We start from the raw sequence: 19,310 nt of genomic DNA, 5'->3' as shown, positions 1-19,310 counted from the left end.
GACTAACCTAGGAAAGAAATGGTTAACACAAACATAGCAACACAACATAAGTCCCCACAAACGCCCCCAAAGCCCTCCACCCCTTACTTCCACCCCTGAAGCATCTGCCGCCTTTTCCCAGCACATTTTCTAGTCAGTAGAATGGAACAATTTGAGTTTGGTGGTCCTTGCAGCTTAGCAGTGCCTTATTTGAGAAAGTATCTCCTGACCATAACCAATTAAACATTGTGAGGCAGTCTCGGCCATCCAGGTCACTGCTTGCCATAGGCCCAGCAACCCCCGCATCTGCCAGGCATCTTGGGTCCAGGCCCCAACTCCGGGCCACCCCTCCCCTCACCAATTTCCCTCACTCAGGGTCAATCCGAGGGGATCAGCGTGTCCTCTGCCAACACAAAGAGGGCAGGGGTGGTCACCAGGGCAACGTCCAGAGCTGCCTCCATCCGCGGCTCCAGTGACTGTGTGTTTGCTAAGCATCCTCTCTGCTCCCCAGCATCGGTCTGTGATTTACGCGAATGGGAGTGCTTCCTCCAAACAAGGGCTGTGAGGGGGACCCCACCAGGTTCTCCAGTGCCCCCAACAACTCTTTTCCCCACTCCATGGGCCTCAGGATGCATTTTTTTGTGGCCCATTCCCAAGGCCTGCTCCGGAGTGTCAAAGAAGTAAGTGTTAGATTGGAAGATTACTTTCAGGCGGGCAGTGAAGAGCAGCATGTAGCAAAGATTCATTGCATGCAGTTTCAGTTTGATGGCCTCAAAGGACCTGCATTTCTGCTGTACTGCAAGGGAGTAGTCCAGAAAAATCATGATCTTGGAATTCCAGTAGCGGAGGTCCTCGTGGGTCCTGGCCTTGCACAGTATCGCATCCTTGTCTCTGAAAGTCAGGTTTTCCACGATTGGTTGGGGTGAAGCGCCGACCAGCGTCTTCAGCATCAGAAATCGATGCACATGTTCTATAGTAAAGGAGGAGGATAGTCTCTCTGCGGGAACCCTGGTTTGAAACCACCCCTCCAGCACCACAGTCAGGTCGGTGGTATTCCAGTTCTCTGGCAGGCCCACCAGTCGCAAGTTATTACGTCTCACCCAATTCTCCATGTCCTCCGCTCTCTCATGCAGCACTGTCACCGACAATGTTACTTTCGACACCTGGATCTTGAGGGCGGCCAGTTCGACTTCAGCTGTGGAGATAAGAGGCTCAGCCTCATTGACCCTCCCTGTTACTCCCCACAAGTCCTGCGGATCAGAGAGAGCTCTACGCGGAGCTCGTCAACTTTGTGTTCCACGGCTTCCCTTGAGTCATGGATCGCCTTGAGGATGGTACCAAGGCCCAGCTGCATTTCCACCAGCCCCGGGGAGGAAACAGTTGCTGCGGCTCTGTCTGCCGTGGGTACCATGTATTGGTCCATCTTCATCTTGGACGGCGCGGGGGGAGACGGTCTGCTCCCACTCCCATGGCAAGGCGGTCTCTCCCCTGCGGGCCTCATGGCAGGAATAACAGGCCCCGCAGGGTGACTTCCAAGTATCTGTGGCAGCGAGCTTCAACCTCAGCCCGGCCCAGGGCACTGTCGGCAGGCACCTGGTCCTCTACTCAGCCGTAGCCCTCTCTGTCTGTCGCAGTGCCACTAAACCTTGCCTGAGGAAGGGCCAACAGTATACAGGGCCCTCTACTGCTCAGCAGACCCTTCAGGTACAAGCAGAGGGGGTGGGGGAGCCGCCCAGGACCAGGCCATTATCCAAGCCTCCGCCCCCCACCTTGAGCAGCCTTGCCTCTTCCCCTGCCGCTGGTCACAGCTCCTTAGTCTACTCCACTGGGTCCGGGGGTCACCAGTCCTCAGGTCGCACATGGAACCCCCCCTTTGCCTTTCTCCACAGCAATTTCCCAAGGGAGGGGGGAACCCTGCAGGAACCCAGGCATCCCCTGCACCTCTGGCATTGCTGCACACGGGGGTGCAGTGAAAGAAGGAACAAGGCCCAGCCACCAACCCTGGTTAGGGCAGGGCCCCCACTGTGGCCCGCTCCCCGCAGTCCAGATGCCCCCTCCTGTCACCCCCCACCTCACCCATAGGCTGTCTCCTTCAGTTCTGCACCGGGATGCTGCAAGCCCCAGGTGCAAGGCCAATATCAGGCCCCCAGTGCTGGTGCCCCCACCTCAGCAGTCGCCGAGGCCCGAGTCCGTTTCATGCAGCATCTGCCATCTTGAAGTCAGGTGGGCACCATGAGTAGGCACGTCGCAACAATGTTTTAGGTTCTTCACCCAGGCGGCTGGGCCCACCCCACCTCGGTGTCACCAACAGTCATCCGGTTGCCCCCCAGTCTGTCGGGCGCTATCCTGTCACGCAGGATGCCAATGGATTCATGGCGGGCCACAGATCCTTTTCAAAAGGCACCCGCCATGTTAGCCTGCTTGGCCACACCCCCAATGGCCAGCACATTTATGGAGTTGAGTGTTTGTGGTTCCTGTAGAGATGTTCCATTGCATCAGGTGGCACAAGTTGGACATGGGTGCAGTCCATTGCACCCAGCACATCTGGGAACCCAGCAATTAGGTAGAAACCTTGCTTGGTTTCCTGCTGCAGTTGCTGTGTGCTGGGGAAGCAGATGTGGTGGGGTGTGAGGCAGATGATTGCATCCAGAAACTTTGGTAGGAAGGCTGAGAAGGATGGCTGGCAGATAACAGCCACTTGTGCACCCGTAGTCTGGAAGGATCCTGATGCCAACATTTGGAGGACAGGGAGGAGTTTGGTCATGAGTGGAATATTTGTTGAAGTTTCCACACTTGCAGTGATGTCTGGCGCTATGTGGTGCAGCAGGCGTACAATGGACTCCCGCTCCAGATGGTAGGTTCTGATGACATCTTTTTCCCTGAGCCCAAGTATGGTTGTCCGCTGTCGGAATATCCTGTCCCGCCTTCTGTGCTGCCTTTGAGGCTGCTATGGTGGTCTTTGGGGTTGCTGTGGTGGTGCTGGAGGGGCCTGTTGTTGTTGCTGTCATCTGCGGCATGTGCCAAGCTGGAGCATTAACAGTTCCATGTTGTCCAGGGGGTTGCCAATGCTCCTTATGCATGTTTTCCCTAAGTAGTGGTGTGTGGGCCCCATTTTAATGCCTGGTCTAACCAGGCATTAAAATTTCACACAAATCGGGCTTTGTGTCTTTTTTAAGAATGATTCCTTTCTGTCAGTCGTTTTAGCATCAGGCAGTAAATATTGCGCTAGAGGGCTAGCATAATTTTTTGGAAGGAAACAGCTACTATGCATTTCATTGTCGCAAAGCAGTGCAAGGTGGGTTGGCGCTCCCAAAAAATGACGTTAACTCAGATATTTTGATGCTAGACAGGTCTAGCGTCAAAATAGAAATGTGGCGGTAGGTTTGTGAAACTTTTGTGTCAAAAAAATGATGCAAAGGCGGTGCAAACTTTTCAGAAATATGGGCCTGAGTATTGCAATTAGAATGTCTGGGCAGTGTGTACTCGCTAACCTTTTAGGTCTCTTCTCACAATTGTTTATTTACACCAACATTGACCAGATGTAAGTGGTTCAATATGGGCAGGAATGAACATGCAACGCCCCTATTTTTGCAGACGGAGACAGGAATAGGAACTGTATACATATAAACCTATTTTATATGTGAAGGAATGAATAAAACAAATGTAATTCAAAAGAAAACTGATTAAACTACCTTTTGAATTTACATTATGGTGACATTCTGCATGTATGTTTATATTGGCAAACCGCACATTCTTCAACTTTGTGCAGGTGATGTTAAGTTTTTGGAAATTCAAATAACGTCAAACAGAACACATTAAAGTGACTTTCCCAAATTAGAGTGACCTTGCCACACCCTATCACTCCAACACACACACACACCTGCATAAATACCCCCAAAGTTATACCATTAGAGAAGTCATCCGCCCCAATAGTATATAATGCTCTGTTAATATAATCAGCATTCCTTGAGAAGACAAAATATGTCTAAAAATCAGTCACCCATTCTCACAAGAACCAGAGAGCCACTGAACCTGGATAAAAGTCAGAAATCTGTGCAAGTCATAGACATGCGGCTATGTCTGCAGGAGTTTCCAACAGTTTTGTCAGTCAGACCCATATATTCTACTTGCATTTGTTTTTCAGTTTTTTCTTCCACCACACCACCATTACACTTAAAGGAGAAATGTAAGAGGTGCAATCAGGTTTACCTCTTCTCCGTCATGTTTATCTACATCTAGCCATCCTCTTTACAATTAGTTCCTCATGTGTAGGTGTGAAGCATGCAAGGAGGTTCATGCAGTTGTACATAAAATAGCATTTAAGAAGCAGTGGAGTCATTTTGTTAGGAATCTGAAAAACAGTTTGTACATCAGCCAAAACCCACATAAAAAAATATCAGAAAGGGTGCCACTCGATGGTTTTCCAGATGCTGCTTCGAGGGCCAATTGTCAACGCATGTGCATTGAGCTAAATTTTCATCATAGTAGCATTTTCCTAATTGCCAAGTCTCTGAGCAATGGTGCCCACATTTTTCAGCTCTAGGAAAAGTTAATGTAAACGTTCATGTTCCCCTAAGGATGTCTATAATCTCCTAAACCTCCTTTTTATCCAAAGGAGAGCTCTTTAATCTAGGACCAGAAAAGATTTCAGTATGTGAGTTGAGTTTCACTTTCCTAACTAACAAGTAATCAATCGAAATACTTTATTCGGCTACAAAGAGCCATAAACGTTCACAATCAAAAAAAAAATCAATACTTCGTTATAAAATATAAGCCACACAATGTAAAGTGCAGCAGTTTAAAAAAAAAGGTTCATTATTACTTACAAATATTGATAAAACCACAGGTACAATTCCTCTTTTTTTTGTTGCGAATTTGTAAAGCACTTACTACAAATTTATTAAATTTACAACAGCATAACATGTCTCTAGGCTGCCTAAACAGTGTAAGTGTGCAAATACTAGCTCGTGAGATCTGACTTTAGATGCTCTCAAACCTGGAAGCAGAAAAGATTTCCTTTGCTTAATATACATTGGTCAAAAATGGAGTGTGACTTGTGTTGTACTACCGTCACGGGGCATGAAGGAAGAGAAGAAAACCATATTCCTTGGACCGGAAAGGTCTGAATGAAAGGAAATAAGGCGAAATCTGGTTAATAGAAACTTATGTCGCTCTTTATTGATTCCTTGTAGATTCAGTCCTGGTGATGGGCTCCCATTTGAAATACAGTAAAAGGTCCCTCAGTCCTAGTTCCCACATTGGCCAATCACAGGTACTGACTAAATCTGGTAAATAGTTATTTAACGTCAAGTAGTGACCAGTGAGAGGACTCAACAGGATTAGAAAAGAGCTCTGCGTGGCCTAAATGATTAAAACATTGTTTTACTTAGTGGAGCCATGGAATGTTTAATGCGTAGCCAAATTGGCTGTGCTAAAATGTGCCTCCGGTTTTGCCATAGCAAAAGGGGGTGGAGTTTAATATAATATTTTATGAAGCCAAGCCCCGTTGCTGCATGGCAAAAATTATTGGGTGCTGACTGTGGGATGGCCAAAAGCCTTCTTGTGAATTTTGTTCTACTGTCCGTAGACAGTCACTTTTGGTATAGCCCCACAACCCCTACCAAAGGTGCTGATGGACAGACATTTGCTTTTGAAAATATGTACTAAATCGCCTACTAGTTTATGAGCAAGGGCCTGATTTTGAGTTTGGCAGAGGGGTTTTTCCATACCAATGGTGACAGATATCCCGTTGGTCGAAATATAAATCCCATAGGATATAATGGGATTTATATTTTGGCGGATCGGATATCAGTCACCGTAGTGACAGAGTAACCCCTCTACCATAACCCATACATATAATGGGATTTATATTTCGACCAACGGGATATCTGTCACCGTAGTGACTGAGTTACCCATCTGCCAAACTCCAAATCAGGCCCCAAGTGTTTTAACAAAACGAAGGATGGTCTCAATAGATTTTTGAAACGGTGAGGCTTCAATATGCAGTAAAAACGTCCAATTAAAAATGGATGCCCACATAGGTAAAATGTGGTACTTTGACAATCTCTGCCCCGCCAAACATAAATTTACGAGTTTTCAATAACCTGGGTCTACATTTCATATGAACATATAAAATGCATCTAAAAGTGTCTACAATCCATTAGCTGTTCTTTCTATTAGCACTACATCAACTGCGTACAATAGCACTGGAACTAAGCTAGAGACATTCTGTGGCATATCTTTCCCTCTAGAGCACAAACAGTCTTTAAGGCTGTTAATATAACAAGAAAAGAAACAGTGACAACACACAACATTGTCTGACCACAACAACCGAACTGATTTCATCTCAGAAATCACCTTCCCTACTATATTGAATTGTGGCTGCAGTATGCGTGTGAAGCCTACAAAGTAAATTGATAATCGCTTTGTGTATATCCATTCTTTCCACAAAGTTTGGATCATTGCACTGTATCAAATGCGCACATTTAATCTATAAAGGCAAGATGCACTCTACCTTTTTTGGCCTTTACGTATTTTTGGTGCAATAAGATACAGATTGAGACTTTGCTCCATGGTTCCTAACCCTGGATGGAACCCAAACTGTGCATCCGATAATTCCATATTTTTAGTGGCCCGTGATCCCAGCTTAGCCAAAATGACCCTGCCCAGGGTATTAACTGTACAGTCTAAAAGCAAAATTGGTCGATAGCAATGGGGCTGATTTTTATCCCCTTTTAAAATATTGTCACAATGATTGCTTCCTCACAAGTTTTGTCAAGTGAGCCTATTATTGCTGATCTTATAACATTGTAGATTAATGGGCCCCAGAATTGGGGAAGTGTTTTAAAAAGGTCTGAGCACTTGTCCTGGTGCTTTATCTTTGGGGCAGCTCTTAATATCTAATATAATGTCCAATACCTTAATTGAGTTACTGGCCACCTTCGCATCATTATATGCTTCTTACCCTAGCTCCATGACGTGAGTTGGGTCACTGGGCTCAAAGGTTTTTGGGAAATGTGCTACAAGTGCTTCCACAGAAATTACTACATCTACCTCTGTGCTCTCATAACCTGTGAGAAGGGGGCAATCCTTCAGACTGCTAGCAGCCTTGAGCTCTTCCGACGTTACATTCTGTATTTCCACTTTCCTGGCTGCAATGGCTTCTTTTTAAGCTTTCCAAGCTTGAGCTACTCCTAGCTTCTACCAGAGTTGCTTTTTTAAGAGACAATTTAAGAAAATTATGTGCTTTGGTGCAAGTGTTGCTAAACTAGATAGAGCTTGTTCTGTTTAGAGGAATGTTTTTAGTCAATTTTGCTGCAATATATGAGCTCAAGGTTGTGTATACCTGGATGACGTCATTAGGGGTACCTTTATGTTGTAAGACAGTGGCAGTTTGGGTCAGATTAGTCCTCCCTAAATCCTTCATGAATAAATCTTTATCAGTCTTATTCCATTTGATGTTCAGGACCTTGTTCTTTGTGTATTCAATCATACTTTGAGTAAAATTAGAGCCTTTACTACTAAGGTCCATATTTAATTCTAGGGCAAGTGGATTGTGATCACTTAAGCAACTTATGATTCCCTCATGTGTATGAAAACTGGAACTAAAATCTTTGAAATAACATATGATCAATTACAGAGCATGAACTAGTGCTATTCTAGACTTAGGGCAATTAAAATGTTGAGCAAATACTAAGGCCCATATTTATACTTTTTTAGAGCTGAATTTGCGTCATTTTTTGACGCAAAAGCAGCTCAAACTTAGAAAATATAATTGTATTTTTTAAGTTTACGCCGCTTTTGCGTCAAAACATGATGCAAATGCGGTGCTAACAAAGTATAAATATGGACCTAAGGGCCATATGTACGAACACATTTTCCCATAGACACAGAATGGGCAAAACTGCTTGCTACATCTGGCCCTAAGTTTCTAGCAACGACTACTATATTTAACGTGTCTCCATTGGGAGTATGTGTAAAATGTGTTACATGCAAGTCTGCTTGATCCCGGGGAGCACTGGTCATTATACTTTTACGATCACATGTGCTAATATTAAAGTCTCCTACCCACATTATTTAAAATTCTTTGTTTTGATCACTTTCAACCTTACACAGACTGTCCCCCAAGTCATCTAGGTCCCTGGTTGTTGTTGTTGCATTAAAAACTTTGTGATCAAAAATAATCAATAACAAATCAAATGATTTCTTCAATTTCAGGAAGAGCATTTGGTTATGCAGTGTGCTATGCAATTTATGAACAGATATGCCAGCAAGAGTAACAGAGATGAAGGTTGTCAAGCCGCCCTTTGCCCTTCCTGAACTTGTTGGGGTGGCTGGGACATTAAATGTTGAGTAGCCATTAATATACAAAACATCTTGTGCCCATGTCTCTTGGAAACAAATAACCTCATGCTGCTCCACTGCCTGTAACCGATCAGAGTTATTTAATGTGGCCTGTAGGCCCACCACATTCCAGTAGAGCAAGTCCACAGTCCTTGGCAGCTCTCCATTAAAGTTAGTATTATTCATTGGTAGATCAGGCTTAAGAGGGAGATTATATTTATGATCTTTGCCAGGGCTCGCAGAGATGTATGATGGTGAGTCACTCCAGCTGTTCTTAAGATGATAGGATATCATATCTGTTGGAGACCCGCACACTACCTTGGAGAGACAGGCTTACAGCACTATCTCCTGTAGAGCCAGTGTATTGTGCCACAGAAAAGGAAGGTTTTGCATAGTTTGTTCTTGGACCATAATAGAAGCCCAGGGGTTGTGCTTTAATACCCCCTGATGAGAGATTGACGGGTATAGGCAATGTAAAATGGTTCAGACTAAATCTGGGCTTCTAAAATGAATTATGATACAGTCCCCAGGGGAGGTTTTATTGGTGGGCCCAACTCATGAAACGCTCCTTGCAGCAAAGATCTCTTTTGACAGATCATAGGTCCAACCTGAGTGTTTCATTAACCCATGAGTCACCTTATTTAACAGGGACATGTGTGTTTCTGTACGCGAAGAGTCTATTTTGGGTATGTTCTCAAGAATGATAATATGTGGGGTGCATTCTGCGGGAATGTGAGGTCAAATGTCGACTCCCTCACTTAAGCTTTTGTGGTATTTGTTTAGGGTGTTCCGATTGCTAAGGACTACCTCTTTGGCTTTCCCTTCCCAGGGCCCATGGCCTGTCTCGGAGAGGATATTCTCCATTCCATCACATTGCCATGTTGCAACTCATGGTCCCTCTGTACTTGGAATCGTGTGTGTCCAAGATAGGTGGAAGTCTGGGATTGCACTTTTTGCACTAGGGCACTTGGCTGATCAATGACTCTTGGATTCTGTTCAAGTTCCCATACCTTTAGCCACTCTTCCTTGAGCTGATTAGAGGTAAGCTAGCTTTCCATCCAGATAATTGAGTTTTGTCAATACCAAGGAGCAGAAATTACTCATCTCTCTTCTTTGGCTACCTCAAGACATTTGCCACTAACAACTTTAAAAACAATTTCCCCAACATTGGGATCCTGGGTCGGCATCCTCCCTACTTTGATGGCTAGCCTCTTTGCTTGAACGCCTTGCTTAGGAGGAATAATAAGACTATTTTGTGGTGGTATGTTGCTCATCCTATCCACATTGGCTGGCTCTTTCCTGATTTTCTCAGCAGTGGGCTCTCTGATAACACTACAGGCTCTGTCACCATTGTTGAATCATGGGTGAAACATGAGCTTTGCTGCACAGTATCTGGAGAAGCCACCATGTGGGGTAGGGTGCATTCCATCATTGTCAGGCCTATGTGCAGAACAAAATGAGGAGAGCTGCCTGGATTACCAGCGTAGATGGCATAGCCTCTTGAGGATAACCAAGGGTACTTCAGAGTTCCAAAAGGTAGCATCCAGACTGGCATTAACCCAGCCTATTACAGTATCAGTGGCACCCATGACAGATGAGAGATACTTATTAATAGACTTAGAGACCACCTTTACTCTATTGGCACACATGGTCGTTTGGCTGCCCTTGCGTTTACGCATTTTGTACCACTAAATCAAAGGTGAAGAGATAGGAAAAGTGAAGCACTTCGTACCTTTAGCTCTCTATGTGGTCTGGCTTCTTGGTGTTACTGCTATGCCCGGAAAATGGTGCCATGGGATGGGCCCAGTGCAGCATCTCCCGAGCTCTCATCAGTGCAGACGGGCCCACTCTTGGCCCAGTCTTCACCCGGACACACACTTGGGTGTGTCCTGTGAGTGTCTCATGCTGCAGAAATTGTTCAGCACTTGGGAGCATGAGGTGATGCAGTTTGGCCCCTCCTTAGCCCAGGGAGAGCTGGGGGACGTAGTTCCAACCCAGCCATGAGCAACAGACAGGATGCAGGCAATGCCAGTTAGGAGACAGCCAAAAAATGTGTCCCACTCTAAAGGAAATGTCCAGCACTTAAGAGTGCAAAGCAATGCAGTGCATCCCCTCCTTAGCCCAGGGAGAGCTGGGGGGCATAGTACCACCCCAGCCTCAGGCCACAGACAGAAAGCATGCAGTGCAGGCTGGAAAACCACAGACAAACATGTCCTGTGTTTACGGATATTGTATTAATTAAGAACACAAGTCGATGCAGGGTGGCCCCTCTTTAGCCCAGGGGTAGCTGGGAGACATAATCCCACCTCAGCCATGGGCCACAAACAGAATGCAACCAATGTGGGCTGGGAAACCGCTGACAAATGTGTCTTAAATAAGTACGTAATTAAGAAAGCCAAGAGAGATAAAATTCAAAGCAAAGAGAGATCATGAAGCTTATTTCTCCCTAACTTTGACCAGACTCCTCACATCCTGCATTTAGCATCCAGTTATCAGAGGCAAGGAAATGCAAAGTGAATCAGATGAGCAAGCCCTAAGTATGTCAAAGATCACTTTCCTCCCACTCTTCCTGCAACCCTACATAGCAATTTGTCCCTCGGTGTACATAAAATTGAGTGTAATAGCTGATGCAAACCAATCTAAACCATAGCCTGATGGTATGTTCTTCCTGCCCAGTTCAATAAAAAAGAAAAATGTTTGTTTTCAGTTTTTCCTTGACAGGGCAGAGCTTGCACATGCTTAGGAAGTGTTGGAAACCACAGATCAGCAAGGGTGAAATGGTTTAATCTGTTGTCAATGAACAATATAAGAATGGAGAGACAACAATATGGAAGTGGCACTGTTGTGGCATCATGGCATAGTCTTCTGCTTGTTCCCAAGGTTGTTTCAAATAGAACATAGTGACGTTTAATAAAAATAACGTGGAAAGATCAAGATCCACCAGATACTGATCTCAATGAATGAAACAGTTTATGACCTGCTCTGAGATGGAGAAATCCATGAACACATAGGCACTGCTACTTTGGTGGAGGTAGTGCCAACTTAAACAAATATCTTAATGTGAACAATTGCAAATTTAGAGGAATAACTCAATCCCTGGTTATAACATGTGCAGCATGCTTATTTCATATTATATGAGGACACCAGAAATATTAGATGAAAACAAACCTTTTTTAATAAAAAGTTACAATAATTTGTGTATTTTACAAATGAATAGAAACTTTCTGATGTACATACATATACATTATATCAATCAATTTACAAAAATATGTGTAAAATTTGTAATTGATTTGCCATGTAATCCAATATTTGTACTGCAGAATATTCTTACAGCACTGAACCAGACATTACATATTTGTGTATGGTTACAAAATGATATATTTGGGAAACATTAATAACTTGTGGCATATTTGTCTTAACATAGTCATTTGATATCCTGTACATGTTTTATATTAATTTACAATAGAGCTCTTTATATAAAATGTACACTAAATAAATACATAGGTTAATAAATATATTCACAATATGATTTCCTGAGTCTAAACTAAACCCATTCTTGTGCTAAAACACGTTTGTCCAATGAAGATTTTGTTGGCAATATTTTTCATTCAAAAATAGATTTGGTATTGTGTATCCCACAATGTCTATCAGGATTTTGTTTCTTTAAAAGCTAGGTGTGGTTATGTCAATAAGCTGTGTAAGGCACTCAGGGATGCACTGAACACTACAGTCACTTGCAAAATGTTACACAATGATCCTTCAACAGCTTGATCAATACTTGTAGACCTGAAATATTCAACATAGAGGAGGGAATTCTGCCAGCAAGTTAGACTGTGTTTCCAATGGATTCTAGTTTAGACATACGCAAAACATTTGTGTTTCTCAAAAGCCAGGTAATCAACAGGCACATTTAGGGCCTCATTCCGACCCTGGCAGCCGGGGACGGAGGAAGCACCGCCAACAGGCTGGCGGTGCTTCTGGGGCAATTCTGACTGCGGCGGTAAAGCCGCGGTCAGAAAAGGGAAACCAGCAGTTTCCCGCCGGTTTTCCCCTGCCCAAGGGAATCCTCCACGGCGGCGCTCGCCGCCATGGGGATTCCGACCCCCTTCCCGCCAGCCTCTTCCTGGCGGTTTACACCGCCAGGAAGAGGCTGGCGGGAACGGGTGTCGTGGGGCCCCTGGGGGCCCCTGCAGTGCCCATGCCGCTGGCATGGGCACTGCAGGGGCCCCCTAACAGGGCCCCATTAAGATTTTCAGTGTCTGCAAGGCAGACACTGAAAATCGCGACGGGTGCCACTGCACCCGTCGCACACCAGCAACTCCGCCGGCTTCATCGTTGCTGGGGCTTTCCCGCTGGGCGGGCGGGCGGCCTTTTGGCGGTCGCCCGCCCGCCCAGCGGGAAAGTCTGAATGACCGCCGCGGTCATTTGACCGCGGTACTGTCTTTTGGCGGTCTCCGCCCGGCAGGCGGCGCCCGCCGCCCGCCGGGGTCGGAATGACCCCCTTAGTGTGCTGCTGTACATAAATTTACACACTTTGTATAACTACAAATTAAATTAATTGTTGTTGTTTTGAAATTCGAAATGTAACTGTTCACTTTCTATTATGTGACATTCCAGATAGGAAAATTATTTTCCACATAGTAATAAGTAGAAAAATCTACACAATAATTATTGTGACTATTTGGTTCTCAAACTTTTACTGCAAGTTTAAAAAAAAAATCCTGATGGTAAACCATTTCATAGCAATGTTGCTAAGCATCCTATGATTCTTATATGAGTTCAACACCCCTTCCTAATTGTGAGTCGCAACCTGTTTTGCGATTCGGTATCCAGGTTACCAAATCGCAAAACTGGGTTTGTGCATCGTGAAGTGCATTTTGCATGTCGCAAATAGCGAAATTCTCTGTTTGCAACGTGCAAAAAGCTACCTACATGTGGCCCGAGGAGTGGTCTTGTGTAACCAGTGTTCCCGGGACCACTGCCTACTCTTAAAAAAATTAAACTTATACTTTTAATTTTTTCAAAAATAAAACAGGTTCCTTTAAAAAAAAAAATGCTTTATTTAAAAGCAACCACAGACATGGTGGTCTGCTGAACTCAGCAGACCACCATGTCTGTGTTGGCTGCGATGTCTGGTGGGTCGCAATTTGTGACTCACCACATTAATATTCATGAGGTAGGTCATAAGCAACCCACTAGGAATTGGTAATTTGTGAACCAACCTATTGGTTCATAGTTCAAATTACAAACTGCCACAGTGGTCTCAAAAGTATTGGTCACAAATAGGCACCAGTATTTTGTGGCCTTTTCTTCAAACATCTGGCCCTATCTGCTTTGATTTGACGTTTTCTGTTAGCTGTTTCCAGCAACGTGGTGAACTGGAACCAGATTTAAATTCTCAATCTGTGGTGTCATATTCCTCCAATATTGTGAAAAGACAGGCTACTCAGAGGAACCTGACAGGCAGTGATAATACAGTCACATCTGTTTATCAGTCATGGGCAAGTTTGGCTAAGTGCTCAGAAGGACCGACAGTCTTGTCTTAAGGTTAGATGCCAACATGTCCCATGCATATCTGCAGAAAGATGTGCAGCAGGAAAATGAGGATTGCAGAACAATATGGGGGTTATTCTAACTTTGGAGGAGTGTTAATCCGTCCCAAAAGTGACGGTAAAGTGACGGATATACCACCAGCCGTATTACGAGTTCCATAGGATATAATGGACTCGTAATACGGCTGGTGGTAAATCCGTCAATTTTCCGTCACTTTTGGGACGGATTAACACCTCCTCCAAAGTTAGAATAACCCCCTATGTGTCTATTCCTTTGTCTTTCAAACCAACACAAACTGTACTGAAAGGAAAAGGGGTGGCACAGAAAAGCAAAAAAATTCAAAATTCCCATGACTTCTCCATGAAGCATTCTGCTTATTCGGCAGATATGGTCTGATATAATATAATGGATCAGGGACTAATAGCACCATGTTCTCTTTAAAACTTTGTTCCACAACCACAATACAACTGCTGGGTATATTATGTGTCCCCACTACAATGAAATAAGACCAGAGAAAACAATTCTGATGTGTGCCTAGGGAAAAGGATGTCAGGTGGAGCACATTTGTGATTCATTTTGATTAAAAACTACTGTTTGGTACAAGCTATTTATAGACATATGAATTTCTCCTGAATTGAAGACAAGCTCCTCCTCAAGACTACATTTTAAAGTTCTAACACTGAATACAGAACTGACACATGAACAATAACACATCAGTGATGTAACAAAGGCCCTCTCAGTCCCCATAGTGCGGAGGGGCCCCCAAGCCCCAGAAGGCCCCATCATCACAGTACCCTGGCATATGTGAATGTGGAAGGGGGGTCCATGTACTTTGCAGAGATGCCCCCCTCAAGTTTCATTACACCACTGTAACACACAATAGTTCTGAATTTATCTAAGAAAGGGGGCTAAAGGTGTATTATTTAGTGTCCTAATTTGAATTAATTTTGAATTATCAATGCAAAGCAAGAACTGGTCTGAGCATATAATGATATGTATGTGTTTATGGGCCTCTTTATAACTCATTCATTAGTCGATATTGCATACACAGTTTACATATTTTGGTAAAACACTCAAAATATAAGTGTCACATCTTTTACGTGTGTTAACCTTCTATACATTCATCAGCGAATGTTTAGAACTTTTTAATCTAACATGTTTATTTTCGGCAAAAAATTATAGGTATTCTAGACATATATACAACATGCATGTGTATGAATCTGAAATAAAAAGTACAAGTCAAATAAGTAGCTAATTCTTCTGGGCTATGCTCTGGTACATTGTACTCTTCCATGCAAACCAAATTATACAAAGAGCAGGCTCTGCCTTCGTAGGCAGGCATAGACTTGTGTCAAGCATTGAAATGAAGGAATTTCTCAGATGCCTGCATAGAAAATTCTACTACAGTTCCATCTTAATTAATAATTACAGCACAATAATATACACATTTAATTAACAATGGTGTATGCCGTTCATCAGACACTCCGCAATCATATTTAACTATGCGCTTGTCTTCTAGTTAATGTACATTTGTCACATTTACATTGAGTTTACTCGACAGCTCCTTTGACATACAAGGCGAACATTTGAAAAAAGTTCACCTGTAGGGGCAATATGGTGAATTATGCTAGAAAATGTTGGAAAGCCCAACCTGACATCATCAAGCATAGGGGAATTCTGGATAAGGTAATTGTGGATGACATCTTTAATGACACCCACAAGCTTTTCTTAAATTGTGAAATTTGTTCATATATATTTGTATTGTGAAAGTCAAACAGTTATCTCATAAATAAAATACTTTAATATCTTCATTTTTTTTATGGGAGTAGTTCAAAATGAACTATTATACTTTACGATAAAGAAGTGGTTGACGATAAGGTTCTGAGTTTATATTTTTCATTCAAGAGTTTAAAATACCTTACAACTTACAATTATCTTTAACATCATTTCGGTTTGCCGGGAACATTATGATAAATGGTTCAAAAGCGATTCTAACATTTGAGCAATTGTCTTTAAAAATGAAATTGGAATGACTCATGTATCTTGTGACAAAAAGTTTGTTATGGTGCAAATAAATGCTTTCTATGTACAAAACAGCACAGATCAAATTTGCATTTTTGTTATTTTTATCTACTCGACCAAGCATACCTATGCACCTTCTATCAAACTAGTGACATTATGTGTGGCTATTGTTACACAGGAGCCTTCTCTTTCCATGTACTAAATTAATTCACATTTTAAAACATTTATTTTTGCAAAAATAGTTGTCTTTTAACATCTCCTGAATCACCTCCCCATGATTACCGTTAGTTGATATAGGCAAGTAGGATAATTTTGGGTACAACTTTCTCCTTCCATTTTTTCTATGATGCCTTGAAGTGCTGAATCTTGTACATCAAGAAATATAAATATTAACTTCTAAACCTTACTGTTGTTTGGCATACCGCCTACCAATTTGACCAACTTATGAATAGAGTGGTTGTCTATTTTGTCATGTATCACACATGTATGCGCATTATGACGTAATGATATGTATTTCAAGTGACACTTGCTATATGCTTGTGTTTCTGAAAATGATTTGTGTTGCAATCAAAAAGGGGCAAAAGAAAGTTCTACTTTAGGTCGTATAAAAAAATAAAGCACCTACAAGAAACAATGAAGTAAATGTGCATGTCCATGCACTCCCCCACCACAGAAAATATAATTGTTAGATTTTGGTGTAAACTTTTGATATAAGTTCAGGTGAAATTGGAGAGGAATCTCTTGTTTGAGCACACAACAATTAAAGAGTGGGGCATATTTATTACTGAGTTGAATCGCCCTTCCACCATGCAATGGGGTACAAGGGTGAAGCAATTACTAAGTAAGATTTATCAAGCCACACAAGGCCACCTTGCCTGCCTCTGCATGCCTTGATATATCCAGAGTAACGCAACACAAATATCTGCTTTGCTATACTCTGCCCCAGGGAGGTGTTCCGTAGGTTGTGGGTGGGTGTTTCCACACATCCACCCATGGATTTTGGCACATTCCATATTTACCATTACTGGTAGACATGGGAATGTGTCAAAATGCCACACCTCCCCTGGTGAGGCAGAGCAAGAAGAATTATATTTTTATCTTTCTTTTTCCTCTTTCTATGTGTGCTGCCCTCTGCAGCACATGTAGAAAGATGTAAATGCCTCTGAGGATTATTTTTGTGCAGGGAAAACAATCCTGCCTGCAATGCATACATCCTTGCACAATGGCACAAGCATGCCTGAGTCGGTGCTAGGCAGCCAAAAGCGCACCAGCCAATGCATAAAGCAGGAATGTGCCATATCTTGACAGAAATTATGCATTCCTGCCCTCTCCCTTTCACACTTCGCAGCAAGGTGTCTCAAGGAAAGGACAGTAATATGCTGTATAATGTTAAATACAATGCATTCCTGCCCTCTCCCTTTCACATAGGCCAGCATGAAGGTTTGATAAATCTGCCCCTAGGTTCGGTACATAATTCTTTAGAAATGTTGAAAATTGAGCACATTGCTGTCCATGCTATGCATGACATATCACATATCCTTTGTTTTACTTATTAATACACTGGTATATGGAATAGCTTAACTATGCATGGCTATAAATAATTGATACTGCAGTGAATGCTTACAAAATAAATTTGTGTTACCTTACGATTATAGCATTGTTAGTTTTAGTGATTAGTACAGAAATAAGGTCAAATGTGAAGCACAAATAACATAATAGCAGAATTTTGCTTGAGGACCAGTCCTATTTGTTTGTTGTCATTTGAGGTTGAGAGAATCAAATTCAGATCTTGTATTTTTCCTCCTGAAAATAAACAAAGAAAACAATAAGGAATAGGGTAACTTTTTAAAGAGAAAAGCATTTTAAAAATAAGTACATTCCTCAATCAACAACACAAGAAAGAGATGCACATAATGCCTGATTTAGAGGATAGTTGTAATGTATGGGGTTTATTTAGAAAGGATTCGCGCAGTGGCTCACATGGAGCTAAAGCATCAAAATCTGACAAAAAGCACTGATATAACCCAAGCAACCCTTGGTATATAACACCCATAATCCCTTATAAGGAAGTTGTTGTACAGTTTCAGAAATTTAATTTAGTGTAATTTTCACTCAAAGATTCTAAAGTAATGAAGGATTGTAGGTCAGTCTGACACCTTCACGATAATGTGAGTTCAGCCTATCCTTGCACTTGTAAAGCTTGGAATTTTAGGACTATAGATGGATGACACATTTCTCCTCAAAGTTATTACTACAATTGAAAATGCCTTTGACAGCATCCTAACAAGCATTAGTATGATATCCTGTTGTAGTCCGACAGCCATATTACAAGATTGATGGTCGGTACCGTCAAAAGACCGCTCTCTCCGCCAGGATCTCTGATCCTGATAGGATTAAAGAGGTCATGGTTGTAATCAGCCACGGCAACGCTGAAGTCATCCATGCTGATTCGAACCATTGTCTTCTCCAGCCTTTTCATGGCAGTTCGACTGCCATGAAAAGGCTGGTGGAGAATAAGTGCAGGAAGCCAAGAGGGGCCCTGCACTGCCTACAATATTGTTGTGGGAAGTGCAGTGGCCCCCCTCCCCAGCACCATCGGAATGCACACTGTCTGCTGTGCAGACAGTGCACATTGTGAAGGTGTTAAGGAGACCCCTGTGCGACGGCATTGGACTCAGCTCCACGTGGTGCTGAGTCCAATGCCGCAGCACGTTTTCCACTGGGCTGACCAGCCCAGGGGAGAACTCATAATGGGGCCAATGGGGAGACCACCAGCTCCTCAGAGGTCTCCTCACCAGGGGTCTGGTGGTGGGGTTTTCAGACTGCTAAACTTGTAATCAGGCCCATAGTCATTTACAACACACACATTTACTTTGAATGTGTTGCAAATTAATATGGGATGTTCAAAAAGCAAATAAGTTGTTGAAAATGATCATTAGTAAATGTGTGCATAAAAAACATCTGCAAAATGTCATCTTTCATTCCCCACAAGATGGCACCTGGAGTCAGCTATACTGAAAATTAAAAACTGCCAAGAGTTATTACGGCTGCCTTTGCCGGCAATCTCGGTTACAAGTTTTAAACTTCCCTGACATTGTATGATTTCTTGTTGTTTATTTAACATAGTTTAAAAATTAAGAACTAGGCCAGCCAGACTTGCTTCCCCCTACTGCTTGGGCAATGACATAAACACATGAGAATCAGCAGACGATGTATCATAGAGACAACTAACCCAGTTTCACAAATTAAATATACAAATATTGAACCCTGAGCTTGCAGGGTGCAGACTTAAGAATGTATTAGATAGACATGTACAGATAATTTTAATGTTAGATTCTTTAATTTACATTGCATGGGCGTGAGAATAGTGTGTATTGTAAATGTATTTTAAATTAGATAGGAGAAAAAACATG

The 19,310-nt window shown here is 42.8% G+C and overlaps 1 protein-coding gene across 1 annotated transcript in view; it reads right to left on the bottom strand.

The window, feature by feature from the left end:
* Positions 1-15,696: 15,696 nt before the first annotated feature.
* JAKMIP3 (Janus kinase and microtubule interacting protein 3) overlaps positions 15,697-19,310 on the bottom strand; it is a 698,412-nt gene continuing 694,798 nt past the window's right edge. The window contains exon 23 of the transcript XR_011204932.1: positions 15,697-17,700. The gene's annotated coding sequence lies outside the window, so the exon portion shown is untranslated. The remainder of the gene's footprint in view (positions 17,701-19,310) is intronic.

Source organism: Pleurodeles waltl, chromosome 6 (assembly GCF_031143425.1).
Source record: "Pleurodeles waltl isolate 20211129_DDA chromosome 6, aPleWal1.hap1.20221129, whole genome shotgun sequence".
NCBI classification, from domain to species: Eukaryota; Metazoa; Chordata; class Amphibia; order Caudata; family Salamandridae; genus Pleurodeles; species Pleurodeles waltl.
Note: the sequence above shows the minus strand (reverse complement) of the source record. Positions and strands in the feature narration are given on the sequence as shown.